The sequence below is a fragment of the Adiantum capillus-veneris genome, chromosome 24, assembly GCF_014529385.1.
Source record: "Adiantum capillus-veneris isolate H3 chromosome 24, ASM1452938v2, whole genome shotgun sequence".
NCBI lineage: Eukaryota > Viridiplantae > Streptophyta > Polypodiopsida > Polypodiales > Pteridaceae > Adiantum > Adiantum capillus-veneris.
In genome coordinates this window covers 80,822,633-80,832,081 of record NC_140954.1, presented here as the reverse complement: position 1 = coordinate 80,832,081, position 9,449 = coordinate 80,822,633, and the positions used below count along the sequence as shown (strand labels likewise).

At 42.2% G+C, this 9,449-nt stretch overlaps 1 pseudogene; it reads left to right on the top strand.

The window, feature by feature from the left end:
• Window positions 1-283: 283 nt before the first annotated feature.
• On the top strand, window positions 284-8,156 carry LOC147426653 (uncharacterized; annotated as a pseudogene).
• The last annotated feature ends 1,293 nt before the right edge of the window (window positions 8,157-9,449 follow it).

Genomic DNA, 9,449 nt, shown 5'->3' with positions numbered 1-9,449 from the left:
ATTCCACTTTGAGAGTTTGCATCATGACATTCTTTTTTGTGCAGCCAAATTTCCATTCCGAGCACGTGTCGACCCTTGTTTTAGAGTTAGAGTGCATTCGTGTGCAGAAATGCTAGTGTTCGGGATTTTGCAGATCTACATATAGGTGGTGGCAACAGTGTGCACAAACATTGTTTAGTACAATGAAACAAGTTTATATACGTACATTGTTGTTATAGGTGGTAACCGACTATTTTTAGCAGATCACTTGAAGACTGTGTAAAGGGTTGGATAATTGTCGTCCAACAATGATGGGCTTAACCAGGTTGTCAGTGAGAAACTGGACAAGAACACCTTGCATGCTTGGAAGTTCAGAATAACCAATTTCCTTGTGGGAAAAGGTTATTGGGACTACATTGATGGAGAGCATGAGGTTGCACGACTACTACTAGAGGAAGGTGCAGATGTTGCACAAATTAAGACATTTAAAAATTGGAACCGGGGAGCTTGAAAAGTCATGTACTGGCTAATTGTCAGTGTACATGACACTATGATTGGGCATATACAGGATGCTCAATCTCCTAAGGAGGCTTGGGACACTTTGTTGTCGTTGGGGGATGTGACCAACGCAAAGGCAAGGAAGCTGTAGTTGAAGACTAAGCTGATTACTGTGCAGAAGAAAAGTTTGTCCATCAATGACTATTCGCTAAAGATAAAGAACATCTGTCAATGATGATGATAAAGTAGAAGTCTATCTGCGAGGTTTGGGTCTTGAGTACAAACAGTTCAAAACTAGTAACCATCTTCGAGAGAACATTCTCTCGTTTATAGATTTGGTGTCCCTATTAATTGTGGAAGAGAAGGAACTTGAGGAAGACTCCTCTACGTAGGGTGGAAATAATTTTGAACAGGTCCGTTTCAACAACAGAGGAAAGGAAGAGGACGCGGTATACGTCGTGGACGAGGCCGAGGAAGAGGCAACCACCAAGCACAACAACAGAACAACAATCATGGTTAGAACACAGGTGGTGGTCAAGGAAACTTTTGAGGCAGGGGGAGTCCAAGAGGTCGTGGAAATGCGCCGCATAATAATGTAGGTCAACACGGAAATGTAGTACGCTGGCATTGTGGAAGACATGGTCACTTGGAACGTGACTGTCCGGACAGGAGGTAGCAAAATAATTATGCAACTACTAGCAAGGTTGTAGATGAGCCCGAGAGGCTATTTGTGGTGCAGCACATGCTGAATACTATGTCTGCAAATGTGGAAAAATATAGTGATAATGTATGGTATGTGGATTCTGGTGCATTGAATCACATGACCATCCATCGTGAATGGTTTAAAGAAATGCATACTTTACAAAGTCCTGATTATGTAGAAACTGGGGATGATACTGCACATCCTACTATGCATACTGTTACCATATACATGTCGTAGTGATGTGTGTGAACACACTAGGACCGCCGGGGCATTTTTTCCCTCTTTAGGAGGTTTTTCCCCCGAGCATTGTATATACGCCCATCACTCTAGGGCTATCTATCTTTCCACATTGCACACTAAGTAACACACTCTCTATTGTGTGCCTTGAGCTTCCTTCGTCTTCTCCAAGCTGTGTGCGTTTCTCTGCAACCCTAATTCCAACAATTGGTATCAGAGCAGGTCACATCCTCTCGAGCTTAGTCACCAGCTGCTCCAGCACACGCCTGCTCACTTTCTCCGATTACAGTGAGTTTTGGCGAGCGTTCGCAGGTCGACAAATATTTCGAGAGAACTCGTAGACCTTGGTCTGTTCAGATTTTTGATTCGGTCTCATTTCGGCCTCCATTTCCACTACAGGCAGGTCTGCACAAGCTATTTTGTCATTTTGTGCAGAATTTCTATCAGTGCCATTTTCTGCATAACAGGTGCCTTACAGTCTTCTACGGTTTTTGCTATATAGCACGTGTTGTTCCCGGTCCGTCTCTCCTATTTTCGGGCAGTTTTCACATCAGGTGCAGCATTTACCATGGCTGACAACAACAGAGATGTGTTCAAGATGTTGTTGTTGAGGACAGGTTGGATGGGGACAATTACCCTATGTGGGCTTATATGATGCAACACGTTCTCGTGTCAAAGGGCTTCTGGAATATTGTGCAAGGCATTGATGTACGTCCTGGTTTTGAGGATGCAGGCGATGTTGAGGATGTTGTAGGTCTTGCTGCAAGGATTGCTGCTATTAGAGTTGTTTTGCCTACGGCAGAACAAGCTCGTTAGGATGTAAAGGATGCGTAGGCTCATGCATTGATTGCGTTGTCTGTGAAGCGCACCATTGTTCCTCACATCCGTTCAGTAAAATCTATAAAACAGGCTTGGGATATATTCATTGGTCTTTATGCAAGTCGCAATGAGGCTAAAATTGCTTTGCTGCGTAAAGAGCTGGAGTCGAAGATTATGCATGAGGAAGATGATATGGACACTTTCCTTACTGGTGTCAAGGATATCAATGAGCAACTTATTTCTGCAGGTGAAGTCATCTCAGACAGTAACCTTGTACAGACTGTTCTTGATGCCTTACCAGATTCCTATGAGAATTTTGCTAGTACTTGGAGACTGATGACCCAAGGAAATCCTGAAGTTGTCAAGTTTGATGCATTATGCACATTGCTATTGCAAGAGTCACTTTCCAAAAAAACAGGACTAGGCAGCGTGCAGTTGAACAGGCTTTTATTGCTTCTCAAAGAAAGGGTGGTAATAGCAATGCAGCCACTTCTTATGGTTTTGCTCAGCGAGTGGCAAAACTTATGTTCCTAATGCTTCTGCTAGTAGCAATTCGTCTGGAAATTCTGGTGATAAGGGCAAAAAGAAGATGCGTTGCCATTATTGTAAAGCTAACGATCACTTGATCAAGTCCTGTCCTAAGTTGAAGACCAAAGAGGCTAAGAAGAAAGAGGGTGGTTCCACTGCAAATGCTGGTTCCACTACAAATGCAGCCATTGTTGAGTCTTCCGTGAAAGGAGACTGTGATGCTGATGTTGATGCAGAATGGGCTTTTAGCACAGAGTGCACTTACAATCCTGTTGTCCATGATGCATGCTTGTCAGTTGCTGTAGATTCACATGTGTGGTTTTTCGACAGTGGTGCTACAAAGCACATTACCTCACATCGTGAATTGTTCACCTCTCTCGAGTCTATCCCTCATGGGAATTCAGTCACTTGTGCCAACAATGCCTCTTATCCGATTCAGGGAGTTGGAAAGATTGTGCTTACTGCTGCTAATGGCAGTTCTTTCACACTTGTTGATGCACTTTATGTACCTGGGATCAAGAAGAATCTTTTGTCTGTATCCGCACTTGCTAAACTTGCCAAACTTGGACTTGTAGTCAAATTTGTGGATGACAGATGTACAGTTCATGATCTTAGTTTTGGTGATGAAATTGTTGCATCTGGCCTTTTGTGCCGTGGGTTGTATAAGCTCACTTTGTATGACAAGTGTGGACAAATTTTTGCAAATGCAGTTGCAGATTCAAGGGCTATTTCAGATGCAAAACTTTGGCATGCACGTTTTGGTCATCTGAATTTTGCGAGTTTGCTGCGTTTGCAGAAATCTGATATGGTTGCTTCTTTGCCGCCTCTTGAAGCACCTGTCAAACATGTTTGTGAAGGCTGTATTCTAGGTAAAATGCAACGTTCTAAGTTTCCAAAGGATGGTTCACTTAGGGCCACATGCAGGTTGCAGCTTGTGCATAGTGATGTTTGTGGGCCCACGCAAACTCCGTCCTTGGGAAATTAGATGTACTTCGTGACTTTCATGGGTATTTTCGCTTAAAGCGAAGTCCGAAGTTTTTATGTGCTTCAAACAATTTCTGGCTATGGCTAAAAATGTCTCGAAATGTACTATGGGCACCCTCCATTCCGATCGAGGGGGGGAGTATATGTCTCATGAATTCAATGCATTTCTGGCCAGTCGTGGGATAAAACACCAATGTACAGTGCCTTATACACCTCAGCAAAATGGTGTTGCTGAGAGGAAAAACAGGTCACTTACGGAAATGGCACAATGTATGGTCAAAAGTCAAGCTTTGCTGCATTCTTTTTGGCTTGAAGCCAGCATGTGTGCTACTTATGTACTAAACAGGTGTCCTATGAAAGTGTTGAAGTCTATTACTCCATATGAAGCATGGCATGATAGAAAGCCTTCTATTGAGCACATGCGTGTTTTTGGCTATTTGGCATATGATTTGGTGCCACAAACACAACGCAAAAAATTGGATGATAAGGCTGTCAAATGTATTTTTGTTGGTTATAGTGCTGAAAGCAAAGGTTATAGGTTGTATCATCCACAAACAAAACGTATTCTGGTTTCACACGATGTAGTGTTTGTGGAAGATTATGTTCAGTCCTTGTTGTCATGTACTAGAGACAGTCATGTAAGCTCACAGGACATTTATGACACTTTATTGCCTCTTTTCGGTGGTGGAAATACGAATGTAAGTTCCAATGAGGCAAATGTACAGCCTATGGGGTTTTTGAAATAGTTACAGATCACCCTATTACTGATGCAGATGTACATGATGTACTTGATGAGGAAAGGGCTGAAAATGAGCAGGCTAGAGGTATGCCAAAATGGTTGGTGCACACTTTGCGTGACAGTAAATTGGATGCACCTTTGTCTAGTCGTACTTGTTCAGGCACATTCCATGCATCTTATGCATCAGATTGTTATGCTTTGGCTATGTCTAGCTTACATGATGTTGAGGAGCCTCTATCGTTTGATGAAGCACAGAATTCAGAAAATTGGATGGCTGCCATGCAATCAGAATATGATGCACTTATAGAAAATGACACATGGACTTTATGTGATTTTCCTCCTAGCAAAAAGGCCATTGGTACGAAGCGGGTTTACAAGTTGAAACGCAAGCCGGATGGTGAGATCGATCGCCATAAGGCTCGACTTGTTGCAAAGGGTTATGCACATCAAAAAGGCATAGATTATAAAGAGACTTTTACTCCCACTTGTCGTATGCCTACTGCGCGTTTTCTATGTGTATTGGCAGCTCATTTTGCTTGGGATGTACATCAATCACACATTATTACTGCTTTCTTGAATGGTGACATATTTGAGGAAGTTTATGTAATGGAGCCTCGCGGTTTTGTCACAAAAGGACAAGAGGACAAAGTGTGCAAATGTAAGAAGGCTTTGTATGGGTTGAAGCAATCTCCTCGTGCTTGGTATGAGAAATCTGACACTCATTTGGTCAAAACGAGGCTTTCGTACAGTCTAACAGAAAGCATATTGTATGTAAAGCGTGAGGGTGATGTACTTCTCATTGTGGTTCTTTATGTCGATGATTTGCTATCACTGGACCAAATGAGAGACATATTGCTGAATTTAAGGCTGATTTCAATGCTACTTTCAAGATGAAATATTTGGGGCTGTTGCATCATTACTTGGGTATACAGTTTAAGCAGTGTGATGGTGGTATTGCCTTGTGTCAGAAAAGTTACATAGAGACATTGCTATGTAAGTTTGGACTTGAGGATTGCAAAGCTATTGCCACTCCCATGGAAACAAGCTTGAAGTTGAGTCTACATGATGTTGGTGATCTGGCCGATGTCACTCTTTATCAAACTGTTGTTGGCTGCCTAATTTATGTATGCAACACGAGGCCAGATATTCAATTTGCAGTCTCACAGGTCAACAGATTTATGCATAGCCCAGGGTCTAAGCATTGGCAGGCTGTCAAGAGGATTTTTCACTACCTTAGTGGCACTTTACATCTTGGCTTGTTTTATCCTAAGGGGGGATCATTGCCGCCAGACTTACATGCTTTTTCGGACTCAGATTGGGCTGGTTGTTATGACACGCGAGTGTCCACAAATGGTTTTTGTTTCATGCTTGGCAGTTCATGTATATCATGGTTGAGCAAGAAGCAACCTACTGTGACCACTTCGAGTTGTGAGGTTGAGTACAGGGCAGTCTTCGCAGATACGATTGAGTGTGTATGGCTCAGACGCCTTATGGCTGATTTGGGTGTTGGACAGGACACTGCCAACGCTATCTACACTGACAGTCAGAGCGCATTAGCAGTTGCGAGGAACCCAGTTTTTCATGCTCGCACAAAGCACATTGAGGTGCATTACCACTATGTCAGGGAGAGGCTCTCAGCAGGAGAGATCATCTTGCCTTTTGTGCCACACAGGACAATCTTACAGATCTTTTCACAAATGCATCGTCTCGTGAGAAGCTGGAAGCTTTCCGCAAAGCTTTGGGCTTACTTCCCTTTGTGGACTGATCATGTCCTCAGGGCGTGGCACTTCCCTTTACTCATGTGCTAGCTCTCGTTCACCCCATCACTCCAGGGGGGATTTGTTACCATATACATGTGGTAGTGATGTGTGTGAACACACTAGTACAATAGGGCATTTTTTTCCTCTATAGGAGGTTTTTTCCCCCGAGCATTGTATATACGCCCATCACTCTAGGGCTATCTATCTTTCCATTGCACACTAAGTAACACACTCTCTATTGTGTGCCTTGAGCTTCCTTCGTCTTCTCAAGTTGTCTGCGTTTCTCTGCAACCCTAATTCCAACACATACAGGAAATGTGTCATTATCTATGACAGATGGTAAAGTGAAGTATCTAGTCGATATACTACATGTACCCAACATTACAAAGAACCTTGTTTCTGTGGGGAAAATGGTTGAGTAGGGTTTACAGGTCAGGTTTAACTTTGATGGTCTCTTTGTCGAAGAGCATAAGAAGGATGGAAGGCTAGTTGCATAAGGAAAGAAAGTGGGTAGAATGTTTACTTTGGATTTAAATGTGCCCGAGGTGAAGGCATGTTTGCACGAGGTTTAGGTGTTGTTCCAGATATAGAGATTTGGCACAAATGTATTGGTCATGTAAATTTACAGAGGCTGAAAATGATGCAGACTAAAGAGATAGTTACAATTTACCTATGTTCTGAGTTGTTGAAATGCAGAAAGTATGTGAAGCTTGTCAATTTGGAAAGCAGGCAGAAGCATCCTTTTCTCATGATAAGCATGTAAGTAGGAATGCATTGGATTTAGTGCATACAAATGTATGGGGTTTGACAAAGACTCCATCTATGGGTGGATGTAGATATTACTTGAGTTTTATTGATGACCATACATGGAAGGTATGGGTCTACTTCATGAAGCAAAAAAGTAAGGTGTTTATGCATTTTCAAAATTATGGTTGAAAAGTAGACTGGGAAACATATAAAGTGCCTGAGGTCAAATGGAGGGGGAGAATACGTCTCCAATGAATTCAATGATTTTCTGAAAAACATGGAATTCATAGGCAATTTTCATGCAGTTATACTTCTTAGCAAAATGGTGTTGCTGAGCAAAAGAACATGCACATTGCAAAAGTGGCTAGAGCATTAATGAATGAGAAGAACATGCCTCATTTTTATTGGGATGATGTTGTTGCTACAGGTGTTTACATTATGAACAGGACCCCTACTGCTAGAGTACATGATCTGACACCTGAAGAAAAGTTCACTTGTGAAAAACCAGATGTATCAAATTTTAAAGTGTTCGGATGTATTGCTTATGTGCATGTGCTGGATGAGCTAAGAAGTAAGCTTGATCCAAAAGCAAAAAAATGCTTGCTTGTTGGCTATTGCCTTGAGCAGAAAGTGCTACAATCCTATCACGGGTGAAGTGAGGGTGAGCAAGGATGTCTTTTTTAATGAAATGGCTAGTTGGTATGTTGATGTAAAGGATGATTTGGGGGCTGATGTAAGAGAGAATGTGGCTGCAAAAAATACAGGTGTTCACTCACAAGTTTTGAGTGGGCCGCAAGGGTCCCCTAATGCAAGTCATGGTGAGAATCCATGGAGTGGTAGGTTACGTGAAAGAGTAAGTCCTATAAAATCTTCAAATGTATCAAGGAAGGGAAAGGAAAAATTTGATGATGCCCCTAAGTTGCCAAATTTGAGTGTTGGTTATGATGATGGCAATAGCAGTGGTCCTGAGCAGAGTTTGGACGAGGAGTTTGTCATACCCTCTGTGAATACTCCGGGTGTAAGAAGAATGCAAGCAGAGAATAGGGAACCTGGAAGTGATCTTGGACCACATAGGCCAAAAAGAGCAAGAAATCCTGTGCAGAGATTGATTTATGACAGTTATGTGGCTCGTCATTGTGCATTTATGGCGAAGATTACATAGGAAGTAGAACCCACATGTTAAGGATGAAAAATGGTGGCAAGCTATGGATGAAGAGATGGTTGCACTTGATGTGAATGGAACATGGGAATTGGTGCCATTATCAAAGGATAAGAAGGCGATTGGAGGTAAATGGGTTTACAAAATAAAGCATAATGCTGATCGCAATGTGAGCAGGTACAAAGGTAGACTTGTGGCCAAAGGTTATGCATACTTATGGGATTGATTATGAGGAGACGTTTAGCCCCGTAGCTAAGATGGCTACCGTTTGTGTGTTTATTGTAGTGACTGCCGCATTAAAATGGGTGTTGAAACAAATGGATGTAAACAATGCATTTTTTTAATGAAGACTTGGAGGAAATTGTGTATATGGAGCAACCACAAGGTTATGCAGATATGAGGCTATGTGACCTTGTATGCAAGTTAAAGAAAGCATTGTATGGGCTGAAGCAAGCACCTAGAGCTTGGTATGAGAGGAATGTGGCATTTCTCATTTCATTGGGGTTTGACACGTCTAATGCAGACCATACATTGTATGTGCAAAAGAATGAGGTAGGAATTGTGGTAATATGTATCTATGTGGATGCTTTGATTGTTGGAGGTGATAATGTGGCTGAAGTAGAGGGCGTGCATGCTCTACTTATGCAAGAATTTGACATGAAAGACTTGCAATATTTCTTGGGCATTGAAATTATTTACACGAAAGAAGGTGTATGGCTATCACAAAGGCAATATGCATTGGATATGTTGAAAAAGTATGGTATGGCTGATTGTAAGACAATTGCAATGCCCTTAGATCAAAATTTGAAGTTGGGAATGATGTAGGTCAAGTCCTTGGTAATGCTATCATGTTTAGGAAGATTGCGGGTAGCTTGATCTACTTGACTATTTCACGTCCACACTTGAGCTACATAGTTGGATTGGTGAGTCAGTTTATGCAATCTCCCAATAAACCACACTTGGATGCAATGAGGCATACTTTGTGCTATGTGAGTGCTACTTTAGATTATGCACTCTTTTATAGGGTTGATGTGGAGTTGCAGCTCTATGGCTATATAGATGCGGATTGGTGGGTTGGTAGTACATACAATCGCAGGTCTACCAGCGGATTCATGTTCTCACTTGGGAGTGTTGCTATAACATGGAGCAGCAAGAAGCAACCTACGGTTGCTCTTTCAAGTACATAAGCAGAGTACAGGGGTGCTGCAGTGGTGGCATGTGAGGTAGCATGGCTGGGATTGCTACTTCATGGCTTTGGAGTACAGGTACAAAGGCCGATTGTTATTTATTGTGACA